Below are 21,374 nucleotides of genomic sequence, written 5' to 3' on the forward strand. Positions count from 1 at the left end.
GGGGTTTTTTTAATTAATGTTTTTCTCAAAGGGCCAATTAAACCACTACTTCGATCTCACAGGGTCTTTCTCATGGCATAGAGATTGTATGAAGGATTTAATACACAAATAAGAGAAACTCTGAGATTTCCCTTAACAAATCTGAAGGGGGAGTTTCCAGAACTTAAACGTGACTCCTCTCTGCAGCTAAATGTAAATAAGTAACTTCAATGCCACTAGAATGTTTTTGTTTCCTCCTTTATGGTCAAATGAGGAGCACCCTAAGTGTCGAACAATGGGGGTCTGATCTAGTCCACAGTGATAAAAATACCCCCTCCCAGCACACCACAGGATTGTCTTTATGCATGGACTAGGGAAGATTATGAAACATGAATGAAAATGCCAACCAAGTCTGTATCAGTTTTACATCAGACACAAACAACACCAGCTCTGAGCTATTTGAGGACCTGGCTAGGATCAGTAACTAAAAATAGAGGGAACAGTTGAAGCCAGATTGTAGCAGGACAAGATTAATTCTGCCAAAGAAAAAGGGAGGATTTTGAAAGCTTTATCAACATTCTGCCTTCCTACTCTGTTCAAAGAATTTGCCCTTTTATCTTTCAAACAGGTCATACCTTGATTTTCTGCATGACTTCTCAGTTTCAGACTGCACAACAGCAAATCTCACTCTTCAGCTGTCTGTTGCTCCAGTAAATATGATACAGAAATGAATCCATTTCCTGCTGAGTAGACAAAAAAAACCCATATCTGATGCCAGCACCTCAGAATTATGGAAAACATTCAGGCAACATGATTTTAAAAACTGAGAGATAATAAAGCTCTCATTATAATGTGTAAATTTACACATGGATTCATACAGAAAAAGTAAGAAACTTTGTAGGTTTTTTATAAAACCACACGTCTTGAATTGCAAATAATGCCAAAGGACCAAATACCAGAATATCTTATTTAATGAAGAATTGAGATGATTTTAATACTTGGCTTAATTGTGAAATCTAGAAAACCTTATATGATTGCTTAAATAATATTTTCATAATTTAATTTAGAAATAATTTAGTAAGAATTTAGAAAAATTGACTAAAAGTTAGTAAGTGTATTAGATTAAAATACAAGTCTTATTTCTATATCAAGGTATAGTATTTAGTAGATCCAGCAACTCAGAAAAAATAAAAAGAAACAAAAAAAGAGACTCTAATTACAGTCTAATCTGTGATCAATGCTTTCCTATATCACAAACTATATCACAAACTATTACACTAACTTCAATGGAGAAATCAATAGAAAACATTGCCACAAATTTGTACAATTTTCTATATTTGCATTAAAATTACATGAAATTCTATAATTGCATTTTAAAAAATGCTGGGAGCGGAAGAATAGCAAAGTCAAGCTAGTCCAGGACACAGAAACTTCATACATATTCATACAGTTTCATACAAATTCATACAATTCAGCACAGTGCATGAATACTTTTTCTGTACTGATAAATCAGGCCTCCTTACTCAAACAAAACAAATGAGCTGACTTTCTGCCAAGAATTTTCTGAAGTGATTTGAAGGGGAAAGAATCTGCTCTCCACCCTAAATCATTCTGTGCCAGGGAAGATATGCAGCTGCTGTTGTTACAGTCTGGATACTGTTGGATCAGAAAGAAGTGAGCAGGAATTGCAGCTTTCATGACTGTGTTGTCAGCAGAACTGGTCTTTAGATTATGGAAAGGACAGCATCAGTTTTGATAAATGCTTTTTTGAAAACAAATGTTAGATATTTGCCAAATGAGGACAGGATGTAATAGACCTCAATAATATTCAATTCAAGGACAAGCAAACTAGGACTTTTAACTCTTCAAAATCTATCTTTTTCAATAAATAATATAATTTACATTTCTCCCTTGTTAGTAAAATAGTCTTCATGCTGGTGTATATACAAATATAAATCTATAGATCTATAAATCTATAAATATAGATATATAAAATAGAATAATAGAGTTTTCTGAGTTGGAAGGAACCCAATATAAAGGGGATATAAAGGCTATATATCATCTCTAACAAGACCTTATAGTGGAAGTTCCTATCACAGAATCACTACCAAGGGCATCATTAACTTCTTGATGGTAATGTCAACCTATAACATAGGGGAATGGGAAGCAGCCACTTTTCATTTTCTCCCTTTCACTTCTCAATAAGAACTTGTGTTCACACTCTTTAAGGGCTAAGCCCACCCAGAGAAATTTGTCCAGTATGATTATGATGACTATGCCCCTTGGGCTGCATCTTTGATGAGAGATGGAGAGCAGGACCAGGAATGAGTTCCTGGTGGGCTTTGAGAGATGTGAATCTTTCTTTCCCATCTTTGACTGAGCTGCAGCTCAGGCTTGATGTGCTTGCCATCTGCTCACAAACAGCTGGGCAGCTGAATTGTGGATGGGCCGGGCTGCGGTGTTGGAAGCGCTCCCATGCCCAGTCCCTCCGTCCTGCATGAATTACTGCGCTAGGTGCGTTTGTTAAGTACTGAAGATTTATAGGATGAATCATATCAGCATGTGGTCATAAGACTTTCTCTAGACTCACAGTCAGCTGGCAATAGTCGAATCTCTTGTTCTGGTTCTGTCAATTCCAGCATGACTTTCAGGAAGCACCAAAAACAATCCAGAGACAGCTGGCCAGTGTTTGGATTTGCATCAGATTTATAAAGCTGTTATGATGAATATTACCATAACAGTTTAAACAAGAAATAAGACAAAATCCATTGATTTGCTGGACAGCTATACTGAATTACTGAGGAATGTGGAGAAATAATGCAATATAAATAATAGAAAAAATCAGTGATAAATGGCAATAATATCTACCAGGCAGTTAAAACAGTTTACATAATACAAAACGTCTTCTCAAACAAACAGAAAATCATTCAATATGTTGGAATGTCTCCCAAATTACAAAGAAAAAAAAAATTGTTTCGAGAAATAAAAGAACAAAGCTCTTAAAGGGAAAAAAACTTATATTGATGACACACTGTGAGAAATATTTGACTATTTGGAATCCACATTCCACAATTATTTTAAGCATTACTCAAGAAAAATGTATTCTCTTGAAGTTAATTACATGTTCTAACTTGCTACTTGTAACATGTAACAGCAAATCAGACTGACTGAAAAGGAACAGGTAGAACTTTCAAGGTCCTTGATAAGATAATAGTTGGGTTTTTTCCAATCCAGAAAAAGTACACATTCTTATGTAATTAATATTATATTGAAAATGTATATACTCCTTTTTCTTTGTGTCACATTGCTTTCTGAAACTTCTGCTTTGCTGTGTAAATGTGCATGTACCCACACACACACATTTACATTTATGTGCATCAAATACAGAATTTTCTACTGAGTCACAGACCTGCTGGAAACTGAGAGAGAAACCATAGCATGAATCAATCTAGAACAATTTAAAAGTTGTTCCTTCACAACACCTGTTTTTATCATCAAAAATGTGAAAAACAATTAAAATGTTTGAAAGATCTGTAATAAATACACTGAAGCCAAATAAAGCAAACTATTTTTAAATTTTCATCTAAATTGATTTAAACCACACAGCACAAGAGGTAAACAAAAGCACTCAAATAATTAAAAGCCAATCAGACCTATGAATTTAGGGTCATCATTCTGATATATCTACAACAATGCTTCAGCCAAATTCAATTGAACCCCATACCAGCATTGTAAACAAACTCTGACTATTATCCAAAAAGCCCAAGCTTTTTTATCTCAAACAAGCTTGAGAATGGCAGAATTTGAGGACAAAAGCTGTCCCTTATCTGGACAAACCAAGAAACAAAAAAATGGAGGTCACATATTCTCTGCCCTTAGTAGGGAAATTAAAAAATTCAAAAGGCTTAAATCATGCTCTTAAAAATCTTCCCTTTCAACCAGACCTTTGACAGAAATGGCTTCATGAAGTATATATATTACCAAAAGACAGGATGGAACAATCATAACTGTTACAAAGTCAAAACCAGAGTGCTTTGTCTATCATATGTTACATGAAGAGGGAGTACTAACACTGTGGGAAATGTGCAGAAGCCAAAGAAGAAAAAAATAAAACAGATGAAGTTTATTTATAGCAAATATTAGGACTTCCAAGGATGTACAAAAACTGCAAAAAAATTCCAAAATAGTCTAAACAATATGTTGTAAAACATATAAAAATATATATAAAATTGTTCTATGTCTCAAAATAAAACAAAGGACTTAACAAAAGCATACAACTACATACACCAGAAGCTACTGTAGGTAATACTCCTATGGGAATAAATGACAATGCTCCAACTGAATTCAGTGGGACCAGTGTTTAGAGCCTCTGGGTGAGTAAAAGGCTGCATTTGTGCACTAGCACAAGGTTATATGAAAAACCTGAATCTGTCCTTCAAACTGCTCAGTGTGGCAGTGTGCTGCCCAGCGTCCTGCAGCAGCTAGGATGCTGTGAGCAATATTGTGCCAGGTAGTAACCAGCACGGTCACTGTGCCCAGCACAGGTCAGAGCAGACTGAGCAGCTGACTGAAAAAAATAACATTTTCTTAGAACCTTTAGAGGAATTCATGTTGATTATTCCTCATTGGCAGGAGACAAGGAGGAGGACAAGAGCTGAGAGGTTTTGCAAACATTATTATCACCACTTGCCTCTTTGGTGTTCATGGTCTACAATAGAGAGCTCCTGAGTGGGTGCACTTCAGATCCACAGTTTTGATCATCTGACTAATTAAACAGACCTATTTAATTAAGAATATGGGATCCAGCCGCATGTACACTCCTCATTTTGTTCAAATAAGTGTGCAGAAACCAAGTGAGGAAAGCCACTGAAACCAGGGAAAGCCACTGCTTTTAAAGTGCCACTAAAACTGACTGCCTAAAATAATGTCATGACTTCCATATCAAAGTCTTATTTCTGTCATTTCAAAGCAAAGAATCTGTCATTTAAAGGTGTGAGCTTTAGTATTTTTCTCTTAAAACCTGCAGTAACAGTTTACAGCCTCCACCATGGCAGCAAGACTGTCACTCTGAATGCCATCATAGCACTGTAACTTTTTTCTTTTATGGCTTTTAGATCAGTCCTTGCTATTGAATCATGACAAATGATAGAGTTTGTAATTTCATCTCTCAGGATTTTACCCCCACCAAAGCACAAGCCAAGTCTTGCATTAAAACAAACCCTTGCCAAAAGTATTAAGTCACAAATCAAAATGCCAGCCTTTCCAATCAGTCCTAGTCATTCTAATCTCATGTGCCCTACACGCTGTTTTATCTAAATGTATTGCAAATCAAGTGTTTCATTGCACAAGGCTTCGAGAAGTGAGGGCCAGACCTTGAATAAACATTCCATCTAGATGTGCAGTCTTATTCTTGTAGTGGGCAGTGCCATATTTCTTGGAATTAACTAAAAAAAAAGAAGTTACTAAACCAAATCATAGCCATTTATTAAAAATCTCCACAGTTCACATACTGTAAACTCTACAGCCCTTAACTCTGTTGTAGATTTGAGACCTGGCAGGAAAAACAGGAGAGGGAACAGGAAATCAAGAAACTAGAAAATTATTTCGTATTCTTATGGCTTAGGATGTAAGTTGCTGTATTTCATATCCACTGAACTACTTTATGGACGGCATATGCATTTTTAGGGGTGGGATATTTATATGTCTGCTAACTTCATAAGGACTACATACAGGATTAATCTCAGGACTTTCAGCTCCAAAAGAAAATCACTGCTAAGAGAAATTCCATATTGCTCTTAAATATCACCCAAAGAATGGAATAATTTATTCCATCAATTCCATTTATTATTTGTTCCTACAGGGGACTTACACAGCACACATCACCTGGCAATCTATTTTCCATGGCAGTACAGGCAATGAATTGCCATTTTATGAAAAGTAAGAGAGGTCTTTTTTTAATGGCAATAGCTGCCTCATTTTTTCAGTGTGGAATAAACAGATCTAGTTTAATATCCCAAAGTATTTTTGAGCAAAACCCCTAATGCTGAAGAGATTACTCCAATTAGTTTTAACTATGGCTGTACACTCTGGAAAGGGGGGGAACAGGAGTTTAAAGTCGTGGTGGCAACCACAAAGGTACAGGATCGATACATGTACAATCTTAATCAGCATTACCTTAATCATGGCTAGATTAGCTTTAGCTGGCTGCTGCTTTTGTTCAAATGTTGAGATTGGTAATATGGGGAATGAACCGTCTGAGCAGAATGATAGGGGACAAAGTCAATCCAGATCTCCACCTTCTTTCAGGTTTACACTATTGCAAGAGTTTTTTTCTCCTATTTAGCTTTTAGCTCTTAGGGAATAAAAGCAATAATCCAGTTCCTCATAAAAAATGAGCCTCTGAAATGCTGCTGACAAAACTTATTTACCAAACAATACTCACTTGTATTCAAATGAAGTGTCAGCAATTGGAATGCAGACACTTTCAAATATGTTCTACTCTTCTGTTTCAGTTACAAAGTAGCTGAGATTAGCAAGTATGTAGGTATGTTTTAATTTGTATCACAATGCCCATAGGTCATAATCAAGATAATGAGTCCCTTCACCCACTATCAGAGCACACAAACTAAGAGCTAAAAACTGTCAGGTACGCTTCACAGGGTGCCAATACATTAATAGGCACTGTCTGGACAGCTTAAGCAAATCAAAATGTATCCTGCACTCAGCTGAGCAAAGAGACATATCACTGATCAACAGCAAAAGCTAAGCTCAGAGCACAGCTACTATACCTCTCAGGAGCGTAAGTGGGCTATCCAATTCTGGAACAGAAGGCTGCTCCCAGGTGTAGATGCCAACAACTGCATTAACTTATCAATTAAATCCCTCAGCAGGGAGATCTTGAGATTGGTCTGTGCTGCCAGAAGCACTTATTTATCTATAGCCAACAGCAAAAGAACTGAAATAGTTTCGGCTGTCTGACGAACAACCCAAGCTCAATGAAATGCTCTAGCCAGCATAACTTAGAGGCATGAACTTGCAAACCTCAGACATTGGAAACCAGATGAAAGTGAGCCCTGATACCAACACAGTTTAGGTCTCTAGACTTTTTTGCAAATGTACACAGTGACTCTGCATGACAGGAAACAACTTGAAGTTGCACCAGTTCCTGCTTTTAAGTGAGTTTAAGCAACTTATTCACTAACTTGTTCGGACTTAGACAATACTAGGCAAAAGTCAGGCAGAAATCTTGCAAGCCAATTGGAAAATATTAAAGTGAAATGACAGGTGAGGTCAGATATTTTGAAGAGTCAGAGGCAGAACAAGGCTTGTTTGGAGCAATTTTAGATTCAGATGCTGCAAGCATGACAGAGTTATATTTTCAGTGCCAAAGTCCTAATTGGTTTAAGCCCTATAAACAAAACAGAGTGGAAAAATATTAACACATTAGTGCTGGTGGATCAAAGACCAGAGAGATTTCCCAAGGCCACTTTGGGAAGAGGCAAGAACTGAGTGCACATTTCTCAGGTCTTAGCTCAGCATTTCCATCATAAGGTTTTTTTTAAAAGACTTGTTTCCCAACAAATCTTACCATTAATGCATAGTCCAACCCCCCACTGAGAGCAGGTCAAATTATCATCAAAGATAACTACCCTGAACAGACTCTGTTTTTTCTCTCGTTGTGCTCAACTACCTAAACAAGCTGAGCCTCTCCTTGTAGATCACATTTTCTAGATGTCTGATAAAATCTGTTTGTTTGCTCTGGACTCCTTCCAATTAGTACACATCTTCTGAAGTGCACCAATTAAGATTAGTTTTGGGCACAGCACCAGGCACATTAATGAGAATGATGATTATTAAAAACTCTCTCAAAACATTTCAGTTTGTGTACTTACAATGTACACAAATAAGCAGAAGGAAAAATAAATAAAAGCTTTTGGAACTTTAATTCTCCCTAAAGAGTTCTATCACCTACTCAAGGATGCTGGTAAACAAGGTCAAATCATTACTCAGACAGTATTTGAAGTTAGAGAAAGAACAAATAATTGACATATTTTGGCAAAGTCCCACAGCAACCAGAATGGGGACAATGATCTATTTCCACTGAAAGAAAAAACAGTTAGAACGTCTGTCTCTACAGAATTAGAAATTCAGAAATATATAGACCAATACCAAAACCTGTCATAAACCTGAAAAACTAAAATTTCCTAATCTAATGGTAACTGTGACATCAGTTCTAAAGTGTCTATAGTAGTATTGCTTGAAGACAATACTGTATTTATCTCAATCAAAGTGTCTGAATTTGAGTAAAAAATAAGCTGTTTTTCAGGAGGAATCTGCTACCATATACAAGGGTAATGCTAACTGCAATAGGATGATTTTTAAAAGATAAGGAGCAGTGCAGACCAAGTCACATTTTCTCCAAATATGTTTCGGTGCAGTTTGTTCTTGGCTAAGAAAAATGATGCTCTCACTCAGACCAATGACTCTCTATCTCTAACACAGTAGTTTATGAATCCTAACATAAATAATAACAAAATTCAGGAAAAATAATCTGTCAGTTCCCTGTTAATAGGCTCCACCAACTTAATAGAAGTTTTGACAGTTTGAAATGGTCATGTGTACATATTTATGTTCATGATGCAGGATACAGTTGCACTCTAGCCTGGTACAGTCAGGCATGGTCTTCTTAAGATAAAAAAAATAACAGTGAAGGGTTTGTATCTCAGAAACAAGGCAAGACATCAATAAAGTTATTGCTAAGCTGGAAAATACCTTGTTCTGTGGCAAATACAATTTTCTGTCAAGATGAAATTTAAGTTATGAAGCAAAACCTGAAAAAATATTTGTCTTCTTAAAGCAATAGCAAAGACTGTTTACCTCCTGCCTACATAAGATATTCAGATATCCATGGCCTACACAAAGACATGAGTTATCATTATCAATAAGAACAAATACATTGGGGTTGTTTTTTGCCACACTAATACAATAATGTGTTCCCACTTTCTTTCAGGCTGCAAGCCACATGAAGTTAATGACCTGTTTCCAAGCTGTAAGTGGAAAAGTAATGGAAAATTAAATTTATCCTAATTTGTGCCCCTTCTGTCTCAAACAGAGCACTGGGTAAAAGTAAACTTAGAAATGTATGCAACTTATGGAAGATGTAATACTTGATGTATTTAAACTTAATTAATCTTTCTGGCTTTTGAAAGCCTTGTTGGGTTTTGAGAGCTAGATGCTCAGGAATTATATACTACCTTGTCAGAAGGAACTGCATTAGTGAGAAAAAGTACTTTGGCAAAAGCACAAAAAGAGAAAAAAAATGTAAGAAACTAATTTTTTTGTTACAAATGTGTTGAAAAAACAACCCAAGACACTGTTGCTGCACATGCTACATTACTTATAGAAATCTTCATAAAATTGTCAACATTTCATGCCATTATGAATGGAATACATACATCAGAGAGACAGTCAGTTTACTGGCCAGGTTTAAGTCAATTCTTTTCCTCAATATGTGAAGGACTGAACTCAGCAGGAAAATTCCCTAGACACTGACTTTGCCTGATCCACTTTACACTTGTATTACAATCTCCTAACAGTGATTTTCAGAAGTTGGTGGTTTGTTTTGTTTTCAATCATGAGAAAAAAACAACAACAATTTTAGAATTTTATATGGCAGATTTTACATTTAACCACACAGAAAAGCAATATATTAAACTATGTCAAGTAGACATTTCAGGACAGCAGTAAAACAATCTTTTCACAATCAAAATACCAACAATGCTAAAGGTCAGAAGAGATTTTAATAACTGACCATCATGGGACAAAGAGTCCATTCCACTATCTAATTATTAAAAAAATTTAGCTCCTTCACAAAGATCATTTGACTTGAGTCTTCTGATTGAAGCCTGTCCAGCTTTGTCAGATATGTTTGATGCAATTAAAAAAAAAAAAAAAGCCACATTGGCTGCAACTCAGTTTTGTTACCAATTATTATTATATTACCAAATATTTTATATACCAAATATATATATTTGTTACCAATATATATTTTCAGTCAATCTGAATTCCATTCTAATATATATATATATATGAATGTGTATATAAAATTTATGCTGGACCTGTATGCTCAAGCTTTGCTTTTTGAAAGAAAATGCCTTCTCATTCCCATTAGAATGGAATTCAGATTGACTGAAAATGCAATTACAAGTTCTTAGCTCTTGTCCAAGCCTTGTGTTTGCTGTTTGGCCACTGTCAGTGCAGCAGGCGCAGCTGCTGAAAAGTAAAAGAAATACCTTGGAAACAACAAAGGCTAAGTATGTGGATCACTCTTATGCATTTTTTTTATGAAAAAAATCCAATTCAGTTGCTACCCAGAGGGTAATGTAATGGAACAAGGACAGATTGCATATCTTTGCAGAAAGCCCAAACAATTGTTTGGTACAAGTGAACTATTTCAGAATAATTTCTGAATTATCTCTGCCTCAAAAGGAATATTATTTCTGCTTTTTTTTACCACTTCTCTTCTAAATAGTGTCTGATCTCAAACATTCAGGAGTGTATAAAATCAATCAGATTTAAGGTGACTTACCATTAAAAAAATTATGTATCTAAACTCATTTGAGTTCTCACTTTGTTACTGCATTAATATTTTATCCCCGCCGTTTCATTGGGTTCCACTTTTTTTAGCTTTTGTTAACTAATTTTATTTGCATTTTCTTTCATAAAATTAGAAAATAAACTTGTATACCAAGAAAAATCAGCAAAATTGGTCTGTGACTTTTCTCAATATGGCAAGACTAGCATACTCCTTAACATAGTGTGCTACATCTTGGGAAAGAGGAGAGAAAATAAAAACTTTTATTTGAGAAAGGCAAGTTGACTCTCTCCTCTTGAATGTAGTTTTTAATTTAAGTCATAATAAAAGCTTTATCGCTAGGGAACTTGCTAACTCACATTTTTGTATCATTATAAATATTCAGAACAAGTAAAAATGTTTTAGCACTTTCAAGTAAACTGTTATTTTACTCAAAGTAAGCATCCAGAAACTTTACTGGATATTGCTGGAAATCCATTTTTTAATATTGTGCTGAATATTAAATATTGTGCTGCTGTTATTAAATAGAGTAATCCACTGTGTGAAAAGAATTACATCAGTCAATATACCTTTTTTCCTGGTAATTATTCTTTGAAGCAGGATGAAAATGAGTCATGTTTTTGGGGTTCCAGAATTTTTATGTTTTGTAGGTAAAACTGTTTTTAAATTAAAAAAATTCCATGCAAATACTACTCCATCTAGTTAATAATTTCTTCCTGAACACCAAATCAGTATTTTCTTTAAATTCTAGAGAGGAAAATAACACACCTGGAAAAGAACTATGTTGGAATTCATTGTTGTATGTTACATATTGTTTTTCCCTCAGGAATAGCTAAATTGTCACCAGGAATAATAATGACAATGATAACGGTAATGGTTGTAATAATAACAATTTATAATAAATTAATATTCTGATTTCTGTCATTCAAAAAAATCCATCCTCCATTACCTTTCTCCTTTCAACCCTGCTTTCATTTTTCTCTCACCTACAGTCCACTGAAAGAAAGAAAACTGATCTGTAGTAGTATTTTCTGAAAATAGGAACCACCCCAGGGGCCATATTCATAAGTGAGATGCTTTGTGCACAGTCAGTTCTGTAATTCACTCAGTACTTGGTAGAAAGCTAAAGGAGAGTCCTACAGTTCACAGAGAGAGATGTGCAAGATAGGACTCACCCTTCAAAAACACAACTGGTCTATCTGAGCATATCTCCCACATATATCTTCAACATACCTTGACCTGAACGTGGAAATCCAGAACTAAGCCTCTTCTTCAAAGTCTTACATCAGAGAGAGAAATCACTATGGAAAACCCTGTGCATTCTGAACTAAAATTCATGGGCTTTTATTCATGGCAGAAGCTCATTTCCCTCTGCTACACCTCAAGCAGCTGAGCAGGAAATACAGAATTAGTTGCATTACTTGTGATATTGCCAATATTTTAGTGACCATGTCACAAACTGGCCCACCAAATCAACAGATGTCATCTAATTAAAGGCAGAAGAAAGAAAAGAGCACGAAAGCAGCTGTACTTCAAACTTGTCTTTTATCACTCCATCAGATTTGTGCTAAAGATTTTACAGGTTAAGCTGAATGTGCAGGGTGTAGAAGAAAAAGTGCAATGCATTTTTAAAGGCTTTTAAAGGGCAGCAGTACACTGATTTCTACAGTAAAGACTGAAATGTTCTGTATTAATATTTAATTGGTTAAAACTCTCCTATATAAGTCATAAGAAAAATGAAGTTTTAAAAACCACAGTTTAAAAATTGTATTACTCCCATCTATGCCTAAAAGATTTTAAATAGCAAATTACATTTACAGAAGTATAAATTTTAAGCATAATTTTAAAATACACAACATGCAAAAATTGCCAGTGAAATTTTAATAATGATCTGTTTTAATACAATGTGTCATAGCTGCATTACAAGAGAATAAGGAAATCAATAGTGACAAAGAGAAACATTTCCAAGTTTATTCCCATTGCCAGTTTAAACAGTCATGGAAGGAATAGTTTACCAAGATTGCCATGTTCTACCAAGGAGGTGCATTGTCCTAAAATTGAAATGCATTTAAATGCATTAAACATTGGGATTATTCATAAAGAAACAAACAATACTGTACTGTAAATACTTGGCAAAAAAAGGACTTTCCTAAGCTGTCAAAAGATGTGCATGGATTTAGAAGTCTATTTTATTACTAGTATACATGCAGTACTGTGGTCTAATTCTTATGTCCAGCTGAGAAAAAGAAGAGACAATTTTCTGAGACAAAAAACTTCCAGGGCTTGAGGAAAAGAAGAGGGAATTTTCAGAAACAAAAGGAGTACTAGGGCTTGAGAAACAAAAAAGACCTGCAGGTAAGAACCCCAGAAAGATCAGAGAGGTAGGTCAGGAGAAAGCTGAGTTCAAGATCTTTGTTTTTCCTTAGAATAAAAGAAAGTCATGGCAAGAGTTCTCCACAGAAAGTCAATAAGCACATAGTCTATATTAAAAGGAGAGAGAGCTCTCAGCTCTTAAATAAGCATGAGCATTATATGAACCACTGTAATGTTAAGAGAAAGAATATATGGCTAAGTCTCAGAAGATATGAATTTGAAGATTTTGGTTTCTTAGTTTTTCTGATTAATGCTCAGAGAAGGTTTGAGCTCAAACTCTGGTTTGAGCTGACTCTGGTTCACTTAGGCTATGCTCTGACAAAGGACAAACACAAATTACATTCACTTGATCATTTTCAGTTATGCAATCTAAACAGGGCAATAAGGGAAAAAAGGCATAGGGTTTCTTACAACAACCAAGACTTTGGTTCTCTGACTGTAATCTATAGACCACTACATTTCTCAGCCTTTTCAACTGAAGGAGCACTTAACCTCTGGAAGCAAAACAAATTCAAAAGCCATCTTGTGCTTACTGTGCCAAAGTACTCACAATGGCCTTCTTTTAGAGACAAATAAAAATAAAGGTAATTTTCATTCTTCTCTTCCCTTCTGCTTATATATATGAGAGAATATGGCTGTGCAGGAATGTCTGATTTTGACTTGCTTTTTGAGCTTATTTTTGATTTTTATTGACCATCAATTACCCACAGACTATAGGCTGTATAGCACTGCTTTAGGTAGTGCTGCAATTAAATCACATCACTCAGTGAGCCCTGGAACTAATGAAGCTTGGTCTCTTAAAGATTTGTTTTTCATGGTTGATTGACTCTGGTGCCTAAGAATGCAAACTCCAACTGAAGCCTTCTCTTATGATAGGCATTTATAAGGGCTGGCTGGTTTATTGTTTACTCGTTCCCTGCTCCCCATTCTCCAGCAGTTAATAGTGTGCAATTTAATTACGTAGCTTTTCCTTTGTCTGCAGGCCTTCCAGGGAACATTTACAGAAGCTTTCTACTATACTCTGCCATCTATTTTCTAAAGGAAAAAGAATTTATCAGATTTACTAGACATGTTTGAAGTTGGCCTGTGAACTCAGAAAAGTTATTCTGGAGATTTAAGGGTAATTGCACAGACTTGGTAAACATGCATCTTCCTTCCATGGGAATTGAGGATAAAATAACTTGCCATACTCTGATTTTTTATTTTTTTTTTTTTTTTTCAAAACTCATTGAAAATCTGTTGGTGAGGAAAAATACAAAATACTGCCACTGGAATATGAACAGAATAAACCAAACTATCTGCCTTCCCTTATTTAAATGCCTTTCCTATACTTCACGCCTTCTAAACAACCCTATTCTCTTCCATTCTCCACCCCAAGGTAAGCTGCTGTGCTCCTACACTCTTCTCTGATTTTTATCACCTCCACTGCGACTAGAGTCCCTTGTTCTCCAATACATGTCTCTATACTCATCTCAAGCACCTAAGCCACATTCAGCTTACACAATATTTGTGCTTAACCTCAGCCCTGCTTCCAAGCCAGGAGGGCAGGCATACTTCAAAAAAGTAACCCAGTACACAGCAAGAGACATCCAACAGCAGCTCATCATTTATCTACTACAATTTCAATACAGAAGTAAATTTACGTTAATACATTTCATGCTATTGTCAGTGGGAAAACAGTATTTGATTGAAAGATAATCATATTTTAGCTGTCTTTCAAATACATTACAATATGTTGACATAAAATCTAAGATATCTGATTTTAGAGAAGACCATGCAGCACCAGACTTAAAAGAAATTGCAACACAATCTCATTACAATACAAAATTAGATGTATTGGTTTGTAAATTCCCCCCCACAAAGTAAATCTAACTCTGTGCTGCTAAGAGATAGCACAGAAACAACTACCCTTTGACAAGTTGTTTTCATAGCTTATTAGGATTTGACACACAAACCTCTAGACTTACAAGAAAAAAGCAATAAATTGATTGTCGATTCACTAATGTCTCAATGATGACTAACATCTGAAAAGCTGACAATATTAAAGTATAGAAATAACTGTATTCATGAATACATTTTGAGAGACATTTGTACACAAAAAAAATATTTTTGGAACTGTAGATGAAAATCAATGAGTTTTAACCCCACAATAATTAATTAATTCCTTAAAATTTTAAAACTTTTGAATTAACCAATTTTGGTCTTGGAAAAAGGTGTAGAAAGAAGAATCTCCTTGTCATTCCAAATTTGTAGACAAAGAAACTAATATTGTCTAAATCCAGAGGCAAGCAATTTTATTGATTTATACTAACTAGAGTCAAGTCTGCAATTTTTCATTTGAATTTCTCCACAATACTGTTTTTCTACTAATTTTAATGCAGACACCAAATTTTTGTGAGGAATCAAGTTAAATTAAGTGCACCCAAGGTGATTACTGCTATGTGTTATTTACACTACTACATATATAAAAAACCTTGTTTTACAAACTTGAACATGATTGTGCCAGATGTATACATAATAGCAGAATCCATATCTCACACCTTAAATAAGAAGCAACATATACATACCTCTGACAGAAAGAAAAAAGAAAGAAAAAAATAGGAGTGAATAATGGGATGGTGCAGTACCCAAATTCCTTAACCATTATGAAACTGGAGACTTTTAATTATATACAGCAAATAGTGGCTAAAGTAGGATTGTACTCTAAGTGTAACATCAAAAGACCCATATAACAACATAGGGACATACCCTTATCCCTTATTTACCATATAAATAAGATACTTTGTAAGGACAATATATGTTTAAGGTATAATTTTCAGACACAAGCATGTATATAAGTCAAACTTATACATAACTATACTCATTCTGCTTTCAGAACTTAACAACCATGGAATCTGAGAGAGCAATATGAGAAGACTCTGACTGAATGCCAAAAGTGCAGACATTCAGTTGTTATAGGGAGTGTTTATTGCCCTGGAACAGAAGCCAATATTGTGCACTGAAAAACCATTGATTAAAATGTCTGAACACTCTTGGGAAGCAGGACCAGAAACTAAGACTTCCCAGCTGTTCTAGCTCGTGTTCCCTGGCTGCTGAGTTGTCCAGCACTACTCTGCTGCACTACTTCAGTGTGCCTCTGCAAAGCTGCAGAGAGCTGGCACAGGAAGGATAATCCTGGTCCCAGATCAGACAGCACTAATTGGGCACAGCCTGACTTGGAAGGAGAGATTGGTTTGAGTTTAGGAGGGCACAGAACACAGGTTGTTCTAGGTTCTGAGTCCTCCAATCATGACACTGTAATTCCTGGTGATCACTGCTACCATGTTTCTCCTTGCTTTTGTCCTCACTGTAACTTCTGTACTCTGTACTGATTTCAGATCTTTTTTGTACTGGATACACCTTTAATCACATTTGCCTGATTCACCCTTCCATGGATCTTAGGTGGCATATTACCCACCACCTGGACCCCAACCAAACCAGGCATAAGCCAAGCAGTAATTTTTTTACTGAAATGAAGACACCAGGTTCCTGTTGCCAGTGCCTATGGACACTGAGTACATTCACTGGCAGACTTGGGTGACTACATCACCCAAGTTTTGGGTTTTGTGGCTTGTGCTCTTGAAGGTAAAATTTATGTTTTATCTAAACCACAATTCAGGTGCCTAAATGCTTTTTTGAATATGGTCCAAAGAAACTGTCCAAAATTTTTCTTACTCTGCATGAGTTCTGTAATAATAAATCTCCTTTAAAAAAAACCAAACAACAATTACCAAGGAAATTTTCCCTCTACTCTCATTAGGTACTTTTTTTACCTCCCCCCCCCATTTGGAAATTAGGGCTGAATAAGCAATCAACCTAACCAGTTGCATTTAAGACTTGTACTATAAAACTTTGCTCATTTCAAACAGAAACCACATTGACTAGTTTTGCATGCCTTTTCTCAGGTGAAATCAGCTTGCATTGGAGTCTATTAATGGAAGAAAGATTTGGTTTCAGCCTCATCTTTTACCACTGAATTACTGTTAAGGAAGTTGGATTATTACACTTTACTTTCACTTTTCTACAGAAGTTTTTAAACTATTCTGCAACATTCAGGGATTATAACTTAACACAAGGCTTTAGTAAAATGTTAGAGAAATCAAAGACAAACAGAAATGCAAATAGATGGTATTGTACAGTAATTTTATGGGCTATGAAAGCCATTAATTTGCAATTGTACTGGTTTACTGCCTGTTGAAGACTACAAGAGTTCTCCAGAAGTATAAATTAAGCAAAAGTACTGTCACTCAGACTTTACAATTAAAGGCTAGCAGAGCTCACTGCCACTCCTGTTTGTGCAGTTACATCAGAGAAACAATTACTGAAAAGGTAAGATACAATTAACACATCAAATGTTCATTGTTCAAGCATGCCAGACAAGATGTATTAAAATCTGAGGATAGATAAACCCAGTATATTCTGGAGTCTATTTTACAGAGATGTGTTCTGAATCCAGGTTCTCCAAAACTCTCCTTACTTTGTAAAGGAAAAAAAATGTCAGAAATACACAAGGAGATGCTGTTAAAGTCTTTCACTAGTATCATAGACTACTATCTCAGGAATGTTGTGTATAGAAGGTACTCTTATATTTCTTTTTTAAAAAAAATCATCTTCATGCAGACCCTCTTGCAAAATTCCAACTTTGGTTGATTTGTTTTGGTAAGTTTAGTGGCTTATCAAACTTTACCTCAGGTTAGCTTTCTAAAAGGATAGTGAAGGGGTTAATAAACACTCTTTATTTCACCCTATAAAAAGCAAAACTCTAAAGTAACAAGGACACCAGACCTGCATTAATTTCTACTAGCCTTCAGCACTGTATGATTGCATCTGTAATCTTTTCTGGACAAAACAAAGAAGAAAACAAACAAACAAACAAACGAGTGTTTATCTGCAAAATGGAGACAACTGTATTTGCACTTTCTCAGATGAGTACAAGTGTAACTCCATAATTTGAATGTTTTCAGCAAGTTTTCAATGTATAGTTTTTAACCATTAATACTATCAGGGGACTGGAAAGTGAATGGGCTCTTCTATGAAGACAGGCTGAGAATGTTGGCATTCTTCAGCCTGGAGAACAGCAGGCCCTAGAGAGACCTTCCAGTCCCTAAAGAGGCCTACGAGAAAATCAGAGAGGGACTTTTTACCACGTAGATATATAGAGATAGGATAACAGGGAATGGCTTTAAGCTGAAGGATGGCAGGTTTAGATAAGATATTAGGAAGAAATTCTTTACTGTGAGGGTGGTGAGACACTACAACAGGTTGCCCAGAGAAGTTGTGGATGGACAATCCTTGGAAGTGTTCAAGGACAGGTTGGATGGGGCTCTGCGTAAAACCTGGTCTAGTGGAAGGTCTCCCTGCTCATAGCAGGGAGAAGGGAAACTGAATGAAGTTGAAGGTCCTTTTCAATCTAAACCATTCTATGATTCTATGTTATATTACCTACTGTTCTAAAAGTACTCAGAAATATTAAAAAGTCTAGAGGTTTTATAAGACATTTAAAACCAAACTTGTGGCATTAACAAACATGTGACATTCTGCATTCATTAGGGTATCAAATATCTTTTAAGATGGAAGAATACTTGGAATGTCACTGTTCCCTGGAGTGAGACAAATGTATGACAAAATGTGTTTTGAAACAGGGAGGAGGCAAGCCAGAGAAGCCCATAACTCATGTACAGAGTATTAAGTAACTACACATTTTTCATACTTCATAAGGCAGGAAAGAAGCACTTAGAAATTTTACACATATCCTAAGAAATAATGCTTATAATTTCCATGAAATATCAGTATCAGATTACTGATATTAGTAACAAGAATAGTTTTATAGAAAATCAATCAATATCTTCTGCAAAGACCAGAGATAGAATGTTGCCATTTACACCTTCACCCACCCTTTGTAGCTGGAAACATAATGCTACATCCATTTCAATTAGCTTGCATTACACCACAAAAACAGCCAGGAAAGTGATGGAACTTAGTGCCACAGTCTGAAAGTGCTACCAAAACATTGTAAAAGTGGTTCCTTGGAGTGAGCAAGTTCCTAATTTTGGACAATCTCAGAACAAAATAGGGACTCCAGTTTTCTTTAAATGTAAACCTTAATTGTTGTGGAGAAAATAGTGTATGTTGAATTCTGTAAACCAGATGGATTAAATTAGTTAACTTGCAAGTAGCAACTAGATTGCTAACTGCACACAGCTAGTCATGCTGCCCACACCAGATTTTGCGAGTGTAGAGCCCACATATTCTGTTACATTTGCTGTGTGCAGAAGCTCAAGCCATCACTGTTTTCAGTCACTTGTACTAGCATTACCAGCCAAGAGCAGATCAGTATTCTCTATTCTAGAGTACTCTAAGATACTTTTAAAGTTGACCTGTAAATACTGTTTCCTTTCCAAACTGCATTTTGAAACTTTGCTTTCCTATAGATTTTCTAGGAAGAATAAATAGGTTGGAAAGTAGTACTTTTGAGAACATTCCTTTAATTTCCTGAAAGAATTTACATGCCCAAATCAGATTGCTGGCCCCCATGTTTTTGTTTGTTTTTTTTTTAAGAATAATGAAATACCAGACGTTGCTGGAAGTTGCTTCAGGGTCTCATACTGTAAGCTTTTGTTCCTTTCAATTAACAGTAGTGCTGGACTTTCTGGGACAGCCACTCAAAGGCCTTGTTTATGCCCGAAAGTTCATGCTATCACTGCCTCCAGAGCGCTATGTTGTACAGCACGAGGACAAAGCTTCATTAGTCTTCAATGTAAGGCACAACTTCCACATATTTGTGCATATAACTACTGTTGGGTTTGCAAATCCGCAGGGGAGGCCTGCGGCTCCTGCCAGGGGAAAGCGGCCCCGCGCCCATGCCGGGGCTGTCGGAGGTGCAGCCGGGGCGGGCGGGGTCTCGCCCTGCAGAGGGGCAGCTCTGCTGCCCAGGGCTGCGCGGAGCTGCCTCTCCCCTGCCTCATCCATCCGCCCGAGAACAGGAAAGGCTGCGCTACTCAGAGAGGGGGACGAGGTCCGGCGGCGGAGGACGGGGGCCGGCCGGGGGGATGGCGGGCAGGGGCTCCTGTCACGGCGGCGGCAGCAGAAGCTCCCGACGGGGCGCAGGAGCCCGCCCTGCCTGCACGGCCGGGGAGGGAAGGCGGGAGGAGGAGACACCCCCCGCCTTTATCGCTCGCACCGCACCGGGGTGTGCTGGCTCTCGGCGCCGCAGAGCAGCCTTGTCGGGGGACAGCGACTCGCAGGAGCCCTCCTTATCCTGCCCCAGCAGGCTCTGTCCCGCGGACGGTGCCCCGGGGCTGCAGCCCGAACCCGCTTCCCCCGAGCTCGATTCCGTGCTCTCGGCTATTCTCCCCGCCGCGGCGCCCGACTTGGTTCAGCCCGGGGCAGGCGCTAGGAATAAGCCCTGTCCCCTTTGAAGAGCCTCGGTTCAGGCTCGCCTCTTCCCTCCCACCGCCGCTGCGCACTGCTCGGTCCCGACTGGGCCCTCCCGCCGGGGCGGCTCCAGCGGCTTCAGCTCCACAAGTTCCTGCTGCCCGTGCCCCGGGCGCGCGCACGGGGCTGGCCCGGCCGTCGGGGGCGCCCGGCGGGAGCAGCGGGAGCGGCGGCGGGAGCAGCGCCGGGAGGGGCGGGAGGAGGGCTGTGGTGCGGGAGCCGCCGATGCCGCTGTGAGATGGCATCATTCTGCGCGGCGGCGGCGGCGGAGCGCGGCGCGGAGGGGTGAGGAGCCGCCGCGGCGGCGAGGAAGCGAAGAAGAAGAGAAAGGTGGGAGGAAGGAGAAGGAGGCGGCAGCAGCTGTGAGGCTGCGAGCCACGGTAAGGGCACAAAACAGGCTGTGCCGCAGCCGCTTCGGTTTGCGGTCTGGCCCGGCAGAAACACGGCTGCCGTCCTCGCTCCTCGCCGCCGCTCGGCCGTGGGCAGCCGGGGGGGGTGGGCGCTGGACGGGTGCGATCTGCCCCTGTCACTGAGGGGCGGGGAGGAGGGGAATGGGCGTGGGGGCTAAAATGGCGAAGGGAGTCGTAGTGAGGTCTCGGTCTCTCCTTTCCGGCCCTTCCACTCGTCGCACCCCTCGGGCTCTACTGGCTGGGGGCGGCGGCTGTTGCTTCTCCCCTCCCGGTGCCCCACATGGTGCTCGGGGAATTGCTGTTTCTCTGCCGTCTCCCTCTCTGGCTGGCGTCTGGACAGGGCTGAGGGCCTCTGGGCCCGCACCTGGCGAGGGGAGGGAGGGTCGGGGCTGTGGTGAGCCTGTGCCGCTGTGGGGCGGGGGGAGAAGGGAGGGGGAGTGTCGCCGGTGTCCGGTGTCAGGGGAATAACCTTGTTTATTCCTGGCTACGGCCTTTGAGAGGGTGACTGAGGGCTGAGTCGTGACCTGTGTCAACGCTGAGTGGAT

At 38.4% G+C, this 21,374-nt stretch overlaps 1 protein-coding gene and 1 long non-coding RNA gene across 3 annotated transcripts in view; one reads left to right on the forward strand and one right to left on the reverse strand.

The window, feature by feature from the left end:
* LOC131576661 (uncharacterized) overlaps positions 1–1,523 on the reverse strand; it is an 82,746-nt gene extending 81,223 nt beyond the window's left edge. The window contains exon 1 of the long non-coding RNA XR_009277032.1: positions 615–1,523. This is a non-coding gene — a long non-coding RNA (uncharacterized LOC131576661). The remainder of the gene's footprint in view (positions 1–614) is intronic.
* Positions 1,524–20,535: 19,012 nt separating this feature from the next.
* Positions 20,536–21,374, forward strand: part of WWP1 (WW domain containing E3 ubiquitin protein ligase 1) — a 59,186-nt gene continuing 58,347 nt past the window's right edge. Inside the window, exon 1 of one of the 2 annotated variants that reach the window (XM_058831975.1) lies at positions 20,536–20,799. The gene's annotated coding sequence lies outside the window, so the exon portion shown is untranslated. The remainder of the gene's footprint in view (positions 20,800–21,374) is intronic. The other variant, XM_058831974.1, reaches the window with a different exon arrangement.

Source organism: Poecile atricapillus, chromosome 2, assembly GCF_030490865.1.
Source record: "Poecile atricapillus isolate bPoeAtr1 chromosome 2, bPoeAtr1.hap1, whole genome shotgun sequence".
Lineage (NCBI taxonomy): Eukaryota > Metazoa > Chordata > Aves > Passeriformes > Paridae > Poecile > Poecile atricapillus.